The following is a 20082-nucleotide window of genomic DNA, read 5'->3' as shown; positions in this document are numbered from 1 at the left end:
GAGAGAGAGAGAAACCTTGTTCTATTGGTTATGTTTCTCTAGAGAATTCTAGCTAATATGCCCAGTGACCCAACAACTTTTTTTTCCCCTCTGGGTCATCTCCCCCTACAAAGCGTGGTCCCAGGGAAGGGTAGGGAGGGATAGCCTCACCTCAGAATGTCACAAGCATTTCAAGTTCTGGAGCTCTAGAGCTCTGAAGTTAAATTGTAGTCAAAGTGCTTCCCCAGCACCAGTTTACGCAAAATTCTAGTTTGCTTCCTGGCTGCTGCAGATTTAATTATGAATCGTGCTAGATGGATGGATGAGAACGCAGTGTGCCCAGTGAGCTGGGCGGCCATTCCTGCCTGCTGGGTTTGTGTTCTTGTGGTTTATAATGTCTTCTTGGGTGAATAATAACCTCGAGTTCATGCCAGGCCTTTAGGTCTTTGCTGATGACCTATAGAGGCTGGAAGCCTGAGATCTTAAATTCAACAGCAAGCTTTTTAAGCCTGGTCAATCAATCAGGCCACATAGAGCCACAGAAAGTACAAGCTGCTGATGCAGAAGGACCTAAGTACTCAGAGGAACTCACCACTTGCCTGGAAGTGTGGGGTTGAATTTTTTTATTTTCTCTTGAAAATGCCCAGTTGCTAGGGGGCTTCAGGTGCTCAGTGGCAGGGCCAGCTAGTAAGAAGTATACTTAGGGTTTTTCTCTAAGTTCTGATCTGAACTTAGAGAAATTCCATCTTTTTTTTTTTTTAATTTAAAGATTTTGTTTACTTATTTGAGAGAGAGAGAGAGAAAGAAAGACAGAGGGAGAAGCAGGCTCCCCACAAGGAGCCCGAGTGGGACTCAATCCCGGATCCCAGGATCAGGACCTGAGCCAAAGGCAGATGCTCAACCACTGAGCCATCCAGGCATCCCATCTTTTCCTTTTTTTTTTTTTTTTTAAAACCAAATCCTATAATTAGATATTCATTCCTTTGGCTTAAACCTTCCCCCAGTAACCCAGTACTCCCTTCTGACTTACTCATTATTTTCCACTTGGTCAGGCTCAAAGTGTCCTAGTTATTCTTAATCCCTTCATGTCTTCTTCCCTTCCTCTTTTCCCTCATCCAATTAATCATGAAGGGTCCTTGATTATTCCTTCTGAATATCTCTGGGGAAGGTTTACTGGAGTAGTAAAAGTACTAGTTGTGTGACCTTGAGCTAGTGATTGGAACTCTCTCTGAGCCTTAGTTTCTTTACCTGTAAAGTGAAACTGACAACATCCTCCCTCACAGGGTTTTTTTTTTTTTGTTTTTTTTTTTTTTTTTTTTTTCACAGGGTTTTTTGTAAGGATAAAAATAATACATGGTTATTTAAAAAAAAAATACACCCACATAGAACACCATTTCCCCCAGAAGCCTCTTTGACTATTGTCAAGCTTAGAGATTCATAAGATTTTTAGTATATATTATATTTGAAAAGGCACACACAAATAATACATGGTTTTATAAAAATGAGATTGTATTCCATATTTTGAAAAAAGCAATGTGGCCCTTTCCTTTCTTTTCCCTCCTCCACAACCCTAATTCAGATCCTTATTCATTTCTGTGACAGCTTCTTAACTTCTTAACCAGCTCCCCTGCCTTCCAGCCCACTTGCAATTTCCCCCTCTCCAAGACATCCAGCTCCTCACTGCTGCTGCTCAGGCTAATTTTTCTAAAATCCTCTTCAGATTGTGACCTCTTCACGCTCAAAAACTTTCTATGGCTCCTATTGTCTTTGAGTATTGAGTCCAACTCCTGGCAATGAAGGCTCTCCTAAATTGGCCCAAACCTAGCCAGTTCCCCAGAGCCCACTGTGTGCCAGCCTGAGGTGTGGCTCAGGGATGGGGATTTAGCAATGAATAAGACTTAGTCTTCATCATCCTAGTGGGAAGTCAAACAGATGAACAGACATTTTCTATAATACGTGGTAAATGATAGGATAAAGGTAATCCCAGGGAGCTACAGCATCTTCCGGAAGCATTCACCTTTCTGGTCATGTCCTCAATTCCCTCTCATCCAAATCCTCCCTATTCTGTATCCCACATATCCTGGCAACTCTATCTTTACCCTCAGGTGAACAGGGCCTAGTGACTCAGATAAGGGCACCTGCCACACATTATTCCATTCATTTGTTGGGCCACTGCTAAGACTGCATTCTCTTCAAGAGCATCAACAGTAGAATGGATAAATCAATTGATACAGTCACTCAGTGGAACTGTGCTCAGCAATGAGATGAATGGGCTACAAGGACGTGCAGTAATATGGATAAGTCTCACAGACCTAATGCTGAGTGAGAGAATCCAGATACAGAAGGGTACATAGCATTATGACTCCATTTACATAAATCTAAGTATAGGCAAAACTAGTCTCTGGTGTTAGAAGTCAGGATACAGAGGCCTCACGAAACAATGCTTCTTCCTCTTGTGTGTGATGTGTTCTATTGTTTCTTTTTGTTCTATTCCTTTTATTTTTTTTAAGACTTATTTATTTATTCATGAAAGACAGAGATAGAGAGACAGAGACACAGGCAGAGGGAGAAGCAGGCTCCCCATAGGGAACCCGATGAGTCCATAGGGACTCAATCCCGGATCCCGGATCCCAGGATCACGCCCTGAGGCGAGGGCCAAGCTCAAGGGCTGAGCCACCCAGGCATCCCTCTTTCGTTTTTAGGTGCTGGTCATCACCCACTGAACTGACCTGATAAAGGATCAAAACCCACAATTTGAAGCACCCACTACTCTTTTATCTCCATTAGAAAAGGCCAACTAAGGGCAGCCTGGGTGGCTCAGCGGTTTAGCGCCGCCTTCAGCCCAGGGCCTAATCCTGGAGACCCCAGATCGAGTCCCGCATGGGCTCCCTCTGCCTGTGTCTCTGCCTCCCTCTCTCTCTGTGTCTCTCATGAATAAATAAATAAAATCTTAAAAAAAAAGAAAAAGAAAAGGCCAACTAAGTAGTCCTCCTTCAACCCCACTTTTCCCTTGAGTTCCTGCCTTCTAGCATGCTTCCCCTTCACAAAAGAGCTTCTGCCCACAGATCACTCCCTCTCTCCTCCTTTCTTCATTCCGCACTGGCTAACTTTGGCTTATCTGTTGCATTGAATCCATTGTAGCAAACAACAACCTCCATGTTGCCAATCCAGAGGTCACTGCTCTGCTAGCTTTGACTTTGCTTCCCAGTGTCATTAGCCTCTCTTGGCATCTGTCATGGTTAATTTTATGAGTTAACTTGGCTAGGCCAATGGTGCCCAGATATTTGGCCAAACATAATTCTGTGTGTTTCTGTGAGAGTGTTTTTGGATGAGCTTTGCATTTAAATCAGTGGACTTTGAGTAAAGCAGATTGCTCTCCATAATTTAGATGGCCCCCATCCCATCAGTTAAAGGCCTGAATAAAACAAATGGCTGATCTCCTCTGAGCAAGAGGAAATTCTGCCATCAGACCACCTTTGGATTTCATGCACAACACTGGCTCCTCCTGGTTTGCCAGCAGACTGCCTTTGGACTTGAACTGCAAATCTTTCCTGTGTCTCCAGCCAACTGGTTCTTCCACCAGACTTTGGACTCACCGAGGCTTTGCTATTGTGTGAGCCAATTCCTTAAGAGAAATCTCTTTCTATGTATATTCACATCCTATTGGTTCAATTTCTCTGAAGAACCTTGACTAACACAGTATCTAACTCTGCACCCCCTCATCTGCTCCTCATTCACTAGCCTCTGAGGCAATTTTGATTTATTTAATAAATACAAATAAGGTTTAATAAATACACAATATTTATAAATTGAATTATTATTCTCTCTTTAAAGAACCCATTTCCCTGGGTGGGGAAAGAGGGTCTCTTTCTTTTCTTTTTTTTTTTTTTTTTAAGTAGGCTACCCACCCAGAGTGGAGCTCAATGTGGGGCTTGAACTCATGACCCTGAGGTCAAGACTTGAGCTGAGATCAAGAGTCAGACACTTAACCGACTGAGGCCCTCAGGTATCCCTCCATCGTTAGGTTTCTGAAAGTCCAACTTCTGCCTCCAGTAGATTCACAAGACAGATTTCTGGACTCTACTTTATACTTTCTACATTTTGTTAATTGACTGAATGCCTGCCATTTACTAGCTGTGAGATCTTAAGCAAATTATTTACCTCTCTGCCTCAGTCTTCCCATTTATCGAGTTAGGACAACAGGGGCACTTGGCTGGCTCAGTTGGTAGAGCATGCAACTCTTAATCTCAGGGTCATGAATTCAAGCCCCACATTGAGCATGGACCTAGTAAAATAAAATAAAATAAAATAAAATAAAATAAAATAAAATAAAATAAAAAATACATTATATAGACTAAGGACAATAGAAGGACCTACTCCATGAAGTTGTGAGGATTGAATTAAAATGCTCAGCACACAGTAACCATTAAATAGATGTTTGCTAAGTGTCTTCTTTCCTCTGGAATACTGGAGGAACCACCTCCCACTCTGTCCTTTCTCTAAGTGTTGTATTGGTTAGCTATTACTGTATAATAAACCACTCCAAAACTCAATGGCTTGAAACAATTGCTCATGACTCTATGGGCCAGCAGGGTAATTCTGCTGAGCTGAGCAGGCTCACCTAATCTCTACCAGGCCCATTCATGTATCTACAGGCAGCCAGTAGGCTGCCGGTGGCTGTTAGGTCTAGGATGGCCTCATTCACATGTCTGGCTTTTGGGTACGTGGCAGGGGTGACTGGGTCACGATACTCCAACAGTCTAGCCTGGGCCTGTTTCCATGGAAGGGACAGTGTGCCAAGAGAAAGAGCAGAAGTAGGCAAGGTTTTCTGGGACCTAGATGTGGTACACTGTCACTTCCACTGCACTCCAAGTCTGGTCTAGATTCAAGGGCTGCAGAATAGACTCCACCTTTTATTTTAGATGGAGGACTGCAAAGTCATATTATGAAGGATGAGGACACAGGGAAGGGTCAGGATGGTCAGTTTTGAGATCCAACTACCATTCGACATTGGTGTCTCATGTGGGGAGTTCAGAATACACACATTACTTGAAGTAGCAGGAATCTCACTTCCTAGTTTTGAGGCCAGATCAAACCGGATTTGAATGCCAGCTCCATTAACTACTGGCAAGGTCTTTGGGATTTGCTCTATGTCCTCGAGCTTCAGTTTCCTCAAAGTTTAAACAAAGTTATGCAGAGAAGGAGCTGATCACACTCAGTGTTCCCAGTGCATGCAGAGCAAATATTCAACAAACAGGGGTCATATCCTACCTCTGCTTCCCAAGGCTGAGGAGATGGAAACCAGGCTAAGCAAGACTGTGATTTCAGATGGGGAACCATGACATGGCAATTACAGAGTAAGAGCTTAATTATAGTTCTTTGGGGAAAAAAAGTGAGGAATGCAATCTGGTGGGCAGAGGGAAGGGGACTGGGAGGGAAAGGCAATCAGAGTGGGGGGAGAGAGAGAGAAGGAAGACTAAAAGGAAAAGCAGAGCCATTGGGAAGGCATCTCCCCTCATCCTCTAAAAAAATATTCATGATTTTTTAAAAAAGATTTTATTTATTTATTCATGAGAGACAGAGAGAGAGAAGCAGAGACACAGGCAGAGGGAAAAGCAGGCTCCATGCAGGGAGCTCGATGTGGGACTCGATCCCAGGTCTCCAGGATCATGCCCTGGGCTAAAGGCACAGGCCAAACCGCTGCGCCACCCAGGGGTCCCTATTTATGATATTTTTATTTCATGTTTTGTTGCTCTGGTTACAAAATTAGTGTGTGCTCACTTTAAGGAGTTTAAAAAATGCGCTGAGGGCATGATGCTAAATCAAATAAGTCAGAGAAGGACAAATACCATGTGATCTCACTTATACGTGGAATCTAAAAACAAAAATGACAAAAACGAACTCGTACATATGGGGAACACACAGGTGGCAGTCAGAGATGGGGCAGGCAAAATGAGTGAAGAGAGTCAAAAGATACAGGCTTTCAGTTATAAGGTAGGTAAGTCTTGGCTGTAATGTACATCATGATAACTATGGTTAATACTGTACTGTATATTTGAAAGGTGCTAAGGGAGTACATCTTAAAAGTGCTCATCACAAGGAAAAAATTGTAACTACGTATGGTGATGGATGTGAACTGGTCTTATTTTGGTGATCACTGCACACTATGTACAAATATTGAATCATTATGTTGCACACCTGAAACTAATATAATGTTATATGTCAATTATATCCCAATAAAAAAAGATATTGACTATTTCACCCCTAATCCCACCAATCAGACATAGTGGCTGATATTTACATAAGTCTCAGGACATGAGCCCACACTGTCACAAATGCTTTATACTCCAGTGACTCATGTGACTCCCCCGTGAGTAGGCTATCCCCACAGCACAGGGGAGGGGTGGAAAAGGGACACAGAGAATGTAACTCACCCAGGGTGTCACGTCTAGTAAATAGCAGAGTGTGGATTCAATCCAAGTTACCTAGGGCCAGAGGTCGTGCATGTCACCGCTGGGTCATATTACCACCTGGACACAGCTCATGCTTGGTATACTGTCCTCCATTTTCTGTTCCTTTCAGGAAAGCATGCCACTATTTTATTACTTTCAGAAGGCTATTTGAAAAAGCTTGTCTTTCTCCAATTTTGTTTTTTAGTTCTATTCCCAGAAGTATTAGTTTATGTGCCTGTCTTCCCCTCCCTGTCTTCTTTAGTAATTTATAATGTTGGTATAATTTCAAACTTACAGAAAAGTTGCAAGAATAGCACAATAAACTCCCAGAAACTCGTCTATCTGTATTAACCGGTTGTTTACCATATGCATTAATCATTTTCTCCTTCTGTATAAATATTCATATGGGTGTGTGCATTTTTCCAAACAATCTGAGATTAAATAGGAGACATCATGCCCTTTAACCCCTAAATACCTCAGTGTGAATTTCCTAAGAGATTCCCATCCATAACCACAGACCAATTAGCAAACTTAGGACATTTAGTATTGCAACAGTACTATTATTAACGGTAATAATCTATAGTCCATATTTAAATCAATTAGCTTTCTCTCTATATATATATAATATTTCCCCAGGCCAGTATCTAAACTGGGATCTTAATTTGCATGTAGTTGTCATATTATTTTATTTTATTTTATTTTATTTCATTATTTTTTTAGTTGTCATATCATTTTAAAGTCCTTTTTTTTTTTTTTTTTAAATATTTTATTTATTTATTCATGAGAGAGAGAGAGGCAGAGACACAGGCAGAGGGAGAAGCAGGCCCCATGCACCAGGAGCCCGATGTGGGACTCGATCCCGGGTCTCCAGGATCGCGCCCTGGGCCAAAGGCAGGCGCTAAACCGCTGCGCCACCCAGGGATCCCCATTTTAAAGTCCTTTAAAGGAGAATAGTGTCTCAGACTTTTTCTATCTTGACCTTGACATTTCTTATTATACAGTCCAGTTATTTTATAAAATGTGCCTCAATTTAGGTTCCTTCCATTCTTTTTCTATGAAAACATATATAGACATACTTTAAAAATTAGTATTATATAGTAGTGCTATGTTTAAGTAAATGGAATAACTTACCCAAGGGTTTTAGGAGAGTAAGTGGCAGAGTAAGAATTGAAACTCAGTTCTGCATGACCCCCAAAGCCAGCCTAATTAACTTTATACTATACCGTAGGCTGAAGTCAGTCCTAGTTCTTCAAAGATATGAGGAAATGAGAGCTCAGAGACATCAAAGGACTTTTCAAAGATCACACAGCAGCTCTTTCACTAACAAGCCAAGGGTGGGGTGCAGACTTCTGTGCCCTCCAGTCTGGGCCTTTCTCACTTCATCCTACTGTGACACGAATCCCACTCAGTGACTTTACCAACAGATACCATACAGAAAGGGAATAATTGAATGCCTTTTAGGGTCAACCTAATTTTTTTTTTTTTTTTTTTTACTTCTAGGAAATATTCCCAATGACTCCTAACAGTGGCTAACACTTACTGAGCATTTGCTTTGTGCCAAGTAATGTTTTAAGCACTATATTTCTATTAACACATTTGGATCCTTAGAACAAAAAATAACATGGGTGCCATTATCATGACTATCATCACCTTCATTTTATATATGGGTAAACTGAGGCACCAGGCCATGAAGCAGTTTGCCTAAAGTCACATAGCAGGTGTTAGATTCTGGATTCATATCCAGTAAGGTAGCTTTGAGGCTTGTGCTTTAACTGCTACCCTGTGCTGCTTCTTGCTTCAGAGGATGTTCATGCAGTATGATTTATAATATGGAAAAATGGAAAACAAGCTATGTGTCCAACAGAGTGCTGATAGATAAATTATGGTGTACTTTTTTGATACTCTGAAATCATTAAATATAATGCTGGGGCAGAACTTTCAATGATGTAGAAAAAGTGTTCACAACTATTTATTTACTTATTTATTTTTAAAGATTTTATTTATTTATTCATGAGAGACACAGAGAGAGGCAGAGACACAGGCAGAGGAAGAAGCAGGCTCCATGCAGGGAGCCCGAAGTGGGACTCGATCCCGGGTCCCCAGGATCAGGCCCTAAGCTGAAGGCAGTGCTAAACCGCTGAGCCACCGGGGCGGCCCTGAAATCTGTATTTTTAACAGATGCCACAAACAACTTTTATGATCAGCCAAGTCTGGGAAACAGCAGGTTCTGAGGGGATGGAAAGAGTGTGGACTTGCTCCCTGAAGCAGCTGGGAGCAGCTGGGAATGTCAGGTAACTCCACGTGCAAATCAGCATTTACCAAGCTCAGCATGTTCCTACAATATTAATTGTTACAAAAGTCCTAAGAGATAGAGATTCTTTTTTTTTTTTTTTTTTTGTTCTTTAAAGTAGGCTCCATGCCTAGGGTGGAGTTCAAAATAGGGCTTGAGGGGATCCCTGGGTGGCGCAGTGGTTTAGCGCCTGCCTTTGGCCCAGGGCGCGATCCTGGAGACCCGGGATCGAGTCCCGCGTCAGGCTCCCGGTGCATGGAGCCTGCTTCTCCCTCTGCCTGTGTCTCTGCCTCTCTCTCTCTCTCTCTCTCTCTGTGTGACTATCATAAATAAATAAAAAAAAAAATTAAAAAAACAAAACAAAACAAAATAGGGCTTGAACTCAGGACCCTGAGATCAAGACCTGAGCTTTAATCAAGAGTCGGATGCTTAACTGACACCCTGCCATCCCCGAAGCAGAGATTATTGTCTCAGTTTTACAGATGGGCAACCTGAAGATCAGAGAGTTAAGTGACTTGCCTTAGGTCATAGATAGCAAGATATCCAGGCATCTCTGATTTCTAAAGTCTTCAGAACTGCCCTAAACTGACTGGTCAGAACACTCACCTCTCCATCCATTAGGCGAGATCCTCCACGAGGCAGGTGACTATCACTGTGCTCATTGCTTTACAGTTTTCAGAGCCCTCTTAAAACACAGCTTTAGGGGTGTCTCGGTGGCTCAGTCAGTTAAGCATCTGCCTGCCTTCGGCTGGACAGGTTCTGACTAATTCATGATGATCTCAGGGTCCTGGGATGGGGTCTTGCATCAGGCTCCCTGCTCAGTGGGAAGTCGGCTTCTCCCTCTGCCCCTCCCCCTCACTTGTGATCTCTCTCATGCTCTCTCTCAGATAAATAAATAAAATCTTTTTAAAAACCCACAGATTGGGATCCCTGGGTGGCGCAGCGGTTTGGCGCCTGCCTTTGGCCCAGGGCGCGATCCTGGAGACCCAGGATCGAATCCCACGTCGGGCTCCCGGTGCATGGAGCCTGCTTCTCCCTCTGCCTATGTCTCTGCCTCTCTCTCTCTCTGTGTGACTATCATAAATAAATAAAAATAAAAAATAAATAAAAAATAAATAAAAACCCACAGATTAATTAAGATATACTTTACATATAGGGGCACCTGGGTGGCTCAGTGATTGAGCATCTGCCTTCGGCTCAGGTAGTGATCCCCAGGTCCTGGGATGGAGTCCCACATCGGGCTCCCTGCGTGGAGCCTGCTTTTCCCTCTGCCTATGTCTCTGCCTCTCTCTGTGTCTCTCATACATACATAAATAAATAAATAAATAAATAAATAAATAAATAAAATCTTTTTTAAAAAAAGACATATTTTACATATAAAATTTGTCCATGTGAAGCATGCTGGTTCTTAATATATTCACTTAGTTGGGTGACCATGACCATGATCAATTTTGGAACATTTCCATCATCCCACACAGAAATCTCACGTCCATTTACAGTTACTCTCATTTCCTCTCCAGCCCCTGATAATCACTAACCTATTTCCTTCGTGGATTTGCCTATTCTGGAATTTCATATAAATGCAGTCATACCATACATGGCCTTTTTATGCATGGCTTCTTTCACTTAACATTGTTTTTGGGTTTGTCATCCTTGAGGCACATATCTATTGCTTGAACTTCATTACTTTTTATGGTTAAGTAATACTCCATTTTATGGATATATTACATTTTATTTGTCTTTAGTTGATGGACGTTTGGGCCATTTCTACTCTTTGGCTATTTTGAGTAATGCTGCTTCAAACATCTGTGTACAGGTTTTTCATTTCTCCCAAATACACACCTAGGAGTGGAATTGCTGGGTCATTCAGTGACTCTACATTTAATCATTTGAGGAACCCTCAGAATATTTTCCAAAGTGGCTGTGCCATTTTACCTTTCTACTGGCAGTGTATAAGAGATCCTTTCAGAACACTTTTATAAGTACAAACTTGGTTAATCCCCACAACAACCCCAGAGATAGGCATCTTTACTTGTATCTTCCTGATGAAGACACTGAGGGGCAGAGAGAGGATGTGACTTCTCAGAATACACCATCTATGAGGGTTGGGCTCCAACCCTGGCACTGCCATTTTTCCTTTAAGAAGCCAGATTTTGGGGCCAATTCAGTGGGTTCTAGGTCTCTAAGAGGTGATGGGTAATGGGCAGAGAGAAATAATCTGTGGTGCAAAGCCTTGGAATAGAGATGGAGCCATCAAAGCCACTTCTGTTTGTGTTTTAATAGGCGACAGCTGGAGCCAGGTTCTGACTAATTAATGACGATCAAAGTACTCTGAAAAGATGGAGTGCTCTGCAAACGCCAACCATGAATTATTCACAGCTGGTCTTCTTGACTGGCGGGGAGGAACAAGGTGCCCTCACTGCCTCCTCATCTTGCATGAGTCTGAGCCCTCCTGCAGGACTCGGTTTCTCAGTCCAGAAAATGGGGCCGTGAGCTCTCATTCCTTTCCTGGCAGAGCGGGGCTGCCGACCTGAGTCCCGCTCCCATCAAGGCAGTACATACCCCAGCTGTCTCCACCAAACAATAAATAATTAATAATAACAACACAAATCCATAGTTTAGGGGTTGGCAAATATTTTCTATAAAAGACCAGATGGTAAATATTTTAGGCTTTGCAAGCCTGTCACTTTACTCAATTCTACCATTGTAGCTCAAAAGCACCACAGATGACACACAAAGAAATGATGCGGTGTCCAATGAAACTTTATTAGTGGTCATTGAAATTTGATGTCTATGTAATTTTCATATGTTACAAAGTATCGTTCTCCTTTTGATTTCCCCCCAGCCATTTAAAAATATAAGAACCCTTCTTAGTTCCTGGACTGTATAAAACAGGTGTTGTCTCAAAGTATGACATATAATTACTATTTGATCAATGTCACTCCTATCTCCAAAATGTGATATAATTACTATTTGAGCAACTCCATTCCTATCTCCAAAGAAATGAAAACATGTCCATAGAAATTGTGTACATCAAGGTGTAAAGCTGCACCACTAGCAACAGCCAAAAAGTAGGAGAAAAACACACTTGTCCATCAACTAATGAGCAGAGAAACAAAATATGGTCTATTCATGCAATGGAATATTGTTCAACTGTAAAAAGGAATAAGTTTTATATGTGCTACGACATGGATGAGCCTTGAAAACATGCTAAGTGAAGGACAAAGGGCACACTGTATGATCACACAGAGAGGAAATGCCTGTAGTGACAGCATAGGAGCTGTTGCCTAGGGCTGAGGGGGTGAGGAGCCTGGGGGTGACAACATAGGCTCTCCTTTGGGGTGATAGAATGTTCTAAAACTGTGGGGATGGTACCACAACTCTGTGAATATACTAAAATCCACTGAAGTGTACGTTTTAAATGGGTGAACTGTGTGGGTAGGGGATTAGATCGTGATAAGGCTGTGAAAAAGGAGGTGCACTGTGGTGTGCTGACCTGACATGGGCGGCCCGTGTTTGTTTATCCTCTCACAAAGCACCTTTCCTCGCACTGTCACAAACAGCCAGGCATTAATAGCTTCAACCTTGGAGAAAGCCAAAGCTCAAGAAGGGAGTGACTTGTTGACAGGTGATGTGTGAGCAGAATGCAGGTCTTTAAACTCCCTCTGCAGCGCTCACTGCAGCACAGACCTTCCCACAGTTACGTTCAGAGCCTAGGTAGTCATCCCTCCAAGCCCCAGGGGAGAGGAGATGATAGGAGCAGACTCCTCCCCGGACCTCACCCTCCCTGCTCTCATTCCTTCCCTTCCCAGCACTACTGAGCAGAGCTCTCCTCCTTATGCCTCACTCAGGGTGCTGGGAAGGGAGGGGGAACAGGCAGGCCTCTCCAGAAATCTGGGTTCCCTATGACATATCTAGGGCTCAGGAGGGGTGAGGAACGGGTCTGACTTTGTAGAGCTGATATCTGACCTCTGATTTCCTTGATATGAATGAAAAGAGAGAGGGTTTCGGGCTAGGGTAGGATCTGAGGTAAACAAAGCTCCATCCTATTCCCGATTCTCTTCCCCACAATGCTCCTTACCCCAACATCTCCTGGCGTTATTTCCAAAGGCCTCAACCACTACAAGGAGGGTAGGGTAGAGAATCCTCTTAAAAAATTAATTGTAGAAAAATCAGGAAACAAAGATAAATAGGCATCATTTTGGTCTCACTCCCCAGGAGCAAATATGCTGGTAACCTTGGGGATATTTTGTGGTGGCTCTGGAGCCAGCTGCCTGGGTTCAAATCCTGGGTTCATCACTTATCATCTGTTTAACTCTGGGCAGTTCATTTCACCTCTCTTGACCTATTCCTTTTCTTTTCTTTTCTTTTCTTCTTTTCTTTTCTTTCTTTTTCTTTCTTTTTTTAAGATTTCATTGACTTATTTATTAGAGCATGAAAGCGAGAAAGATCACAGAGGGAGAGGGAGAAGCAGACTCGCTGCTGAGTGGAGAGCCCGATGTGGGGCTCAATCTCAGGACCCTGAGATCATGACTTGAGCTGAAGGCGGACACTTCACCAACTGAGCCACCTAGGCATTCTGTTGACCTCAGTTTCTTCACCTGGAAAACTAACTAATGGGAATAACAACAGCACCAACCCAAATTGTGTGAGAATTAAGTGTGAAGCTGTAAATCACTAAAAACAGTACATGGCCCCAGTACATTAATGCATTTTCCCAGCATTTTTTACTCACATATGTATTTTCCTTACAAAAAGGAGATCATTCGGGATCCACTATTTTATAATGTGGATCTTTTCCCCCATCTTAAGTGAATTATTAAAATTTTTCCGTAGCATTAGAAATCCTATAGAATATCTTTTTTTTAATAAAGATTTTATTTATTTATTCACGAGAGACACACACACACAGAGAGGCAAAGACATAGACAGAAGGAGAAGCGGGCTCCATGCAGGGAGCCTGATGTGGAACTCAATCCTGGGATTCCAGGATCACACCCTGAGCCAAAGGCAGACCTCAACTGCTGAGCCCCCCAGGCATCCCCTATAAAATATCTTTCTTAATGGGGTGCCTGGGTGGCTCAGTTGGTTGAGTATCCCCTTTCAGCTCAGTTCATGATCCCAGGGTCTTGGGATTGAGCCCTGCATCAGGCTCCCTGATCAGCAAGTCTGCTTCTCCCTCTCCCTCTGCAGCTCTACCTGCTTTTGGTCACTTGCTCTCTCTCTCTCTCTCTCTGTCAAATAAATAAAATCTTAAAAAAAAAAAGAGAGAGAGAATATCTTTCTTATGATAGCATATGTAGTATTTCATCTCCTAAAGTGGGATATTTTTAGGAGTGATTTTTCCCCCCAACCACTAAACAATTTTCTCCTTGCCTTTCACCAGTTATTGCTTCAGGACAAATTCCTAGGAAGTTTGCTGAGTCAAATGGTATGCAGGTGTTGAAGGCTTCTGGCACATAATTGTCAACCTGCCCTTCAGAAAGGTTTAGAACTAGTTTCACTTGCACCAGCTAGAAAAAGAAACCTTCATTCTCTCCAGTGTCTTGCCTCCTATCATTTAGAAACATTTCCAATTTGACCCAGAAGTGCTGTTTGCTATCTTATTCTGATTTGTGGTCTAAGCTCTTCCTAATGGGGCTCAGCTTCAGCATCTGCTCAACCCCAGGATCCCTGTGGGTGGCCCTGGGCTAGTAATCAACTTCCCTAAACCCAGAAGTCTCAGATATAGCCCTGAGTATTCGATTTCTAAAATCAGATGATACACATAAAAACCCAACCCAAGGCCCATTTCTCATTATTTGAAACATGAAATTTCAGAAACAGGGATGAAGAGCCTGTTCTGGAAACTGCATATCAGAAGAGCCCTGTAGGGAACTCTGGTGCAAAGGGGGAAACAGGCCCAGGAAGAGGAAGTCTTCCCAATAAGAAAAAGTCAGAAACATCTAATAGTAAAATGGGTAAAGAACATGAATAGATAATTTAGAGAGATAACTTGAATGGATGCTAGTATACAAAGGAATGTTCACATTCATTAGCTAGTAGGGAAATCCAAGCCAAAACAAGGAGGACATACCAATTCGGACTGGCAAACATTAGAAAATTGGAAAACAGGGCAGCCCTGGTGGCGCAGCGGTTTAGCGCAGCCTGCAGCCTGGGGTGTGATCCTGGAGACCCGGGATCGAGTCCCACATCAGGCTCCCTCCCTGCATGGAGCCTGCTTCTCCCTCTGCGTGTGTCTCTGCCTCTCTCTCTCTCTCTCTCTCTCTCTCTGTCTCTCATGAATAAATAAATAAAAATCTTTAAAAAAAAAAAAGAAAATTGGAAAACACCACATGTCAGTAGGATGTGGAGGAAATGGGTCTCTCATACACTACTGCAGAGTGTAGCCTAATACCCTGAAACCCAGCAATTCCAGGTAAATATCCCAGGGATCTTCCCATATGACCAAGAAAGCTCCTTACAGCTGTTGTTTATGGTAGCTGGGAGTAGGAGGTAAACAAATGCCCCTCGAAGGAAATAGATATATAAAGTATGGAATATTTGGGAAACTATGAGATAATTATGCAGCATTCAAAACAATGATATAGACCAGGGGTCAATGCACAGAGGCCTCTGGCCAAAATTTGACTTGTCATCTATTTTTTTTTTTTGACTTATCTATTTTTGTGCAGCTTGGCTCAAGAGCTAAGAATGATTATTACGTTTTTAAATGGTGGGGAAAAAAATCAAAAGAATATTTTGTGGATGCCTGGATGGCTCAGTGGTTGAGCATCTGCCTTTGGCTCAGGTAGTGATCCCGGGGTCCTGGGACTGAGTCCCACATTGGGCTCCCTGCTCCACGGGGATCCTGCTTCTTCCTCTGCCTGTGTCTCTGCCTCTCTCTCTGCATCTTTCATGAATAAAATCTTTTTAAAAAATATTTTGTGACATATAAAAATTGTATGAAATTCAAATTTCAGCATCCACAAAGTTTTATTAGAAGACAGCCATGCGGGGATCCCTGGGTGGCGCAGCGGTTTGGCGCCTGCCTTTGGCCCAGGGCGTGATCCTGGAGACCCGGGATCGAATCCCACATCGGGCTCCCGGTGCTTGGAGCCTGCTTCTCCCTCTGCCTGTGTCTCTGCCTCTCTCTCTCTCACTGTGTGCCTATCATAAATAAATTAAAAAAAAAAAAAAAAAAGAAGACAGCCATGCTTGTTCATTTATCTATGGTCTGTGACTGCTCTTGCACTACCACAGCAGAGCTGAGTTTTACAAAGCCTTGAACATATACACCTAGCTCTTTACAGAAAAAACTTTACTGACTCCTGAACTAGATAAATTCAAAGAAACTTGGGTGAATCCACAAATGATATAACTAAAATTTTTTTTTTGAGGGGCACCTGGATGGCTCGGTGGTTGAGTGTCTGCCTTTGGCTCAGGACATAATCCTAGGATCCTGGGATCGAGTCCCACATAGGGCTCCCTGCAGGGAGCCTGCTTCTCCCTCTGCCTATGTCTCTGCCTCTCTGTGTCTCTCATGAATAAATAAAATCTTAAAAAAAATTTTTTTGAGAGGGTGAGTAGGGGGCAGAGAGAGGACATACAAATTAAAAGATATTTATTAAACAGAGTAGAGGAGGTGGGGAGTCTTGCATAAACCAACTATGGGAGTGAACGGAGATAATTCAACTCTCTTTACTCAAGTCCCCCTATCCCTCCAAAAAGAGGGAGAGAGATTGAGAAAACAGGTTCTTTGTCCAAGATCTTAAGGACCCAGCCTCCCTAATCAATTCTCTCTGACAAGCCTCATTCAATCCAGAGTTGACCTGCAGAGTCTTCAGAGAGCTCCAGTTCCTGGCTAAGTAGGGAAGATTTTAGCCTGTGGGAATGGGTGTGGGGACCAGCAGAACCAGCCTGGGAAGAAAAGGCTTAGTTATTACCCAAATAGTGGTGCTGGTGGATTGCTTACCCCTCCTGCCAGGATCTGCCTTCTCTGGAGACAAAGGACTCTCAGCCCAGAGCCCCGTGAACACCCCCAGGTCCAGCCTGTTGGTGGTCAGAGAACTGAAACTCTCATTTAAAAAAAAAATATATCCTGTGGCTCTAGGCCTTGTGACTTCTTTTATTTCTATCTTTTAATCTTTATAAGCTCGCCAGGTAAGAACTGTTATTTCAAGATGCCTCAAGAAGTGAGTTGAATAGATTATCTATTTCACCTCCCTGTGGAGTCACTCATTCATTCGTTCAGCAAAGACTTACTGAGGACCTACTACCTTCCAGTGCTGGGGAAACAGCAATGAACAAAACAGGCAAAATCCCTGTCCTCATGAGGGCTGGGAATAATGCAAACAGGTGTTAGACAGTAAACAAACAAAAGAAGTAAAGATAAAGTAAAAAGAGGTGAGAAAAATTATTTTGTTATCAGGGAAGACTTGTATTTGAACTGAGACCTGAAGGTGAGAAAAAGCCAGCTCACTGAAGAGCAATTTTGGAGAAGAAACAGCAGGTGTAAAATCCCCTCTGGTGGGAATCAAGGAACTGTGTTTGTGGAGACTGGGGAGGCCGGCAGGGCCCAGATGGGATAGGCCCTCATAGCTATTTGTCAAAAGGATTTGGAATTTATTCTGAGCATCAGATGAACCCACTCCACCATCATTAGGTATACGACCTCAGGCAAGTTACTTCACTCTTCTGAGCCTCAGTTTACTTATCTGTAATCCCGGGATCGAGTCCCGCGTTGGGCTCCTGGCATGGAGCCTGCTTCTCCCTCCTCCTGTGTCTCTGCCTCTCTCTCTCTCTCTCTCTTTCTATGTCTATCATAAATAAATAAATAAATCTTAAAAAAAAAAAAAAGAATTCATTCCTTATAGTAAGCAGCCTCTAAAGTGCCCCCCAACAATCGTGTATTCTGGTGTTCACACTCTGTGAATGTGGGCTGATTCACTTCTAACCAGTACAATATGGCGGGAGTGGTGCTATAATCATTTCCTCTTCTTGCTGGAAAAAATCACCACAAGCTTAGTGGCTTAAAACAGCACAAAGCTACTGCCTTGCAATTCTGGAGGTCAGACATCGCCATGGGTCTTACTGGGCTAAAACCAAGTTGTCAGCAGGGCTGTGTTCCTTCTGGAAGTTCCCAGGGGGAATCTATTTCCTTATCTTTTCCAGCCTGTGAAGGAGGCCTGAGTTCCCTGGCTCGTGGTCCCTCCTTCCATCCTCATAGTACATCACTCCAACCACTGTTCCCACTGCCACCTTTTTTTTTGTCACCAACTGTCCTGCCTCCCTCTTGCCCTGATAAGGACCCTGTGATTATATTGGGCCCATGTGGCCAATGCAGGATAATCTCCCCCACTTCAACTAAATCCTTAACTTAATCTGCTAAATCCCTTCCCCACATCAGGTAACATATTCACAGGTTCTAGGGATTAGGACTTGGACGTCTTTGGGGACCATTATTTTCTCTGCCATGGATAGTATGTCACTTTTGTGATCAGGTAATAAAAGACTGTCTTTTGTCTCAAGTGCTTCCATCCCCTCTCTTCCTCTTTTGTCTTTTTCTTTCTTTCTCTTCCCTGCCTTATTTTCACTCTCTCTACCTTCCTCTTTTCTTTCTTTTCCCTCTCTCACCCCTTTGGGGGAAGCCAGCTGCCATGAAAGAGGCAGCCCTGTGGAGAGGCCCACAGGGTTAGGAACAGAAACTCCCAGCCAACGGCCAGAGAGGAATGAGGTCTGCCAACAACCATGTTTGTGAGCTTGGAAGTACGTTCTACGGCCCCAGCCAGGCCTTGCTACTGCTACAGCTCTGGCCAACAGCTTGACTACGGTCTCATGGGGCATTTGAGCTTGAACCACCCAGCTAAGCAGCTCCTAGATGCATGACCCTCAGAAACCATGTGAGAGAATGTGGCTTAAGCTGCTAAATTTTGGGGGTCATTTGTAATGCAGTAATAGGTAACAAATACATTCAATCACTGATTCAGCACATCTTTATTAAGTGCTATACTATGTGCTGAGCTGTTTGAGGTGTTGGGAATACAACAGTGAATAAAGCAGAGAAAAATCCCTGCTCTTACAGAGTTTACATACTAGTAAGGGGAGACGGACAGTAAAGATAGTAAGTCAGTAAATTATATGATCTGTCAGAAGCTGACAATTGCTATGAGGAAAAAGTAGAGCAGGGTAAGGGAAGGGAGATGGGCTAGTCAAGGAAGGCTTTGCTGGAAAGGTGTTCTTTGAGCAAAGACCTGAAGGAGGTGAGGAGGAAACCATGCTTTTCATGGGGAAGAGTATTCCAGGTAGAAGGGACAGCAAGTGCAAAGGTCTTGTGGCAGGACAATGCCAAGCTCTTTAAAAAGGCAGTAAGGAGGTCAGTACGACTGCAGTGTGCACGGACAGAGTGGTGACAGATGATGTGAGAAACGAGGGGAGGATTAAAGTAGATAATGTAGGTTAAGTTTTGTTTTTTTTTTTAAGATTTTATTTATTTATTCATGAGAGACACAGAGATAGAGAGAGAGGCAAAGACACAGGCAGAAGGAGAAGCAGGCTCCCCATGGGGAGTCCTGATGCAGGACTCGATCCCAGGACTCCAGGATCATGACCTGAGCCAAAGGCAGATGCTCAACCACTGAGCCACCCAGGTCCCCTATGTTAAGCTTTTTGAATCTAGTAGTTGCTCTTTTTTTGCTCTCTTTTTAAAGTCTTTTTTTTTCTTTAAGAAGCTACATTTAAAAAAAAAAAAAAAGAAGCTACATTTTATGTATTTTCTTTTTTTTTTAAGATTAATTTATTTATTTATGATAGACATAGAGAGAGAGAGAGAGAGAGGCAGAGACACAGGAGGAGGGAGAAGCAGGCTCCATGCCCAGAGCCTGACGTGGGACTCGATCCCGGGACTCCAGGATCGCGCCCTGGGCCAAAGACAGGCGCCAAACCGCTGAGCCACCCAGGGATCCCCTATTTTATGTATTTTCTAAAGCAATTTCTACACCCAACACAGAGCTTGAACTCACAACCCTGAGATCAAGTGTTGCATGCCAGCCAAGGGACCTGTTATATACTTTATTTTTTTTTATTTTTATTTATTTATGATAGTCACACAGAGAGAGAGAGAGTCAGAGACATAGGCAGAGGGAGAAGCAGGCTCCATGCAGGGAGCCCGACGTGGGATTCGATCCCGGGTCTCCAGGATCGCGCCCTGGGCCAAAGGCAGGCGCCAAACCGCTGCGCCACCCAGGGATCCCACTTTATTTTTTTTAATATGTTAAATAATCTCAGGAGAACACAAGAAAGGAAAGATAATAACATAATGAGCACTCATTTATGATCGACTCTAAGAAATAAAACTCAGGACGCCTGTCCCCTCTGTCTGTG

The 20082-nt window shown here is 43.1% G+C and overlaps 1 long non-coding RNA gene across 1 annotated transcript in view; it reads right to left on the bottom strand.

Moving 5' to 3' along the window:
• LOC144308059 (uncharacterized) overlaps positions 1-20082 on the bottom strand; it is a 51187-nt gene that overhangs the window by 19841 nt on the left and 11264 nt on the right. The window lies entirely within an intron of this gene.

The sequence above is a fragment of the Canis aureus genome, chromosome 3, assembly GCF_053574225.1.
Source record: "Canis aureus isolate CA01 chromosome 3, VMU_Caureus_v.1.0, whole genome shotgun sequence".
Taxonomy (NCBI): domain Eukaryota; kingdom Metazoa; phylum Chordata; class Mammalia; order Carnivora; family Canidae; genus Canis; species Canis aureus.
Note: the sequence above shows the minus strand (reverse complement) of the source record. Positions and strands in the feature narration are given on the sequence as shown.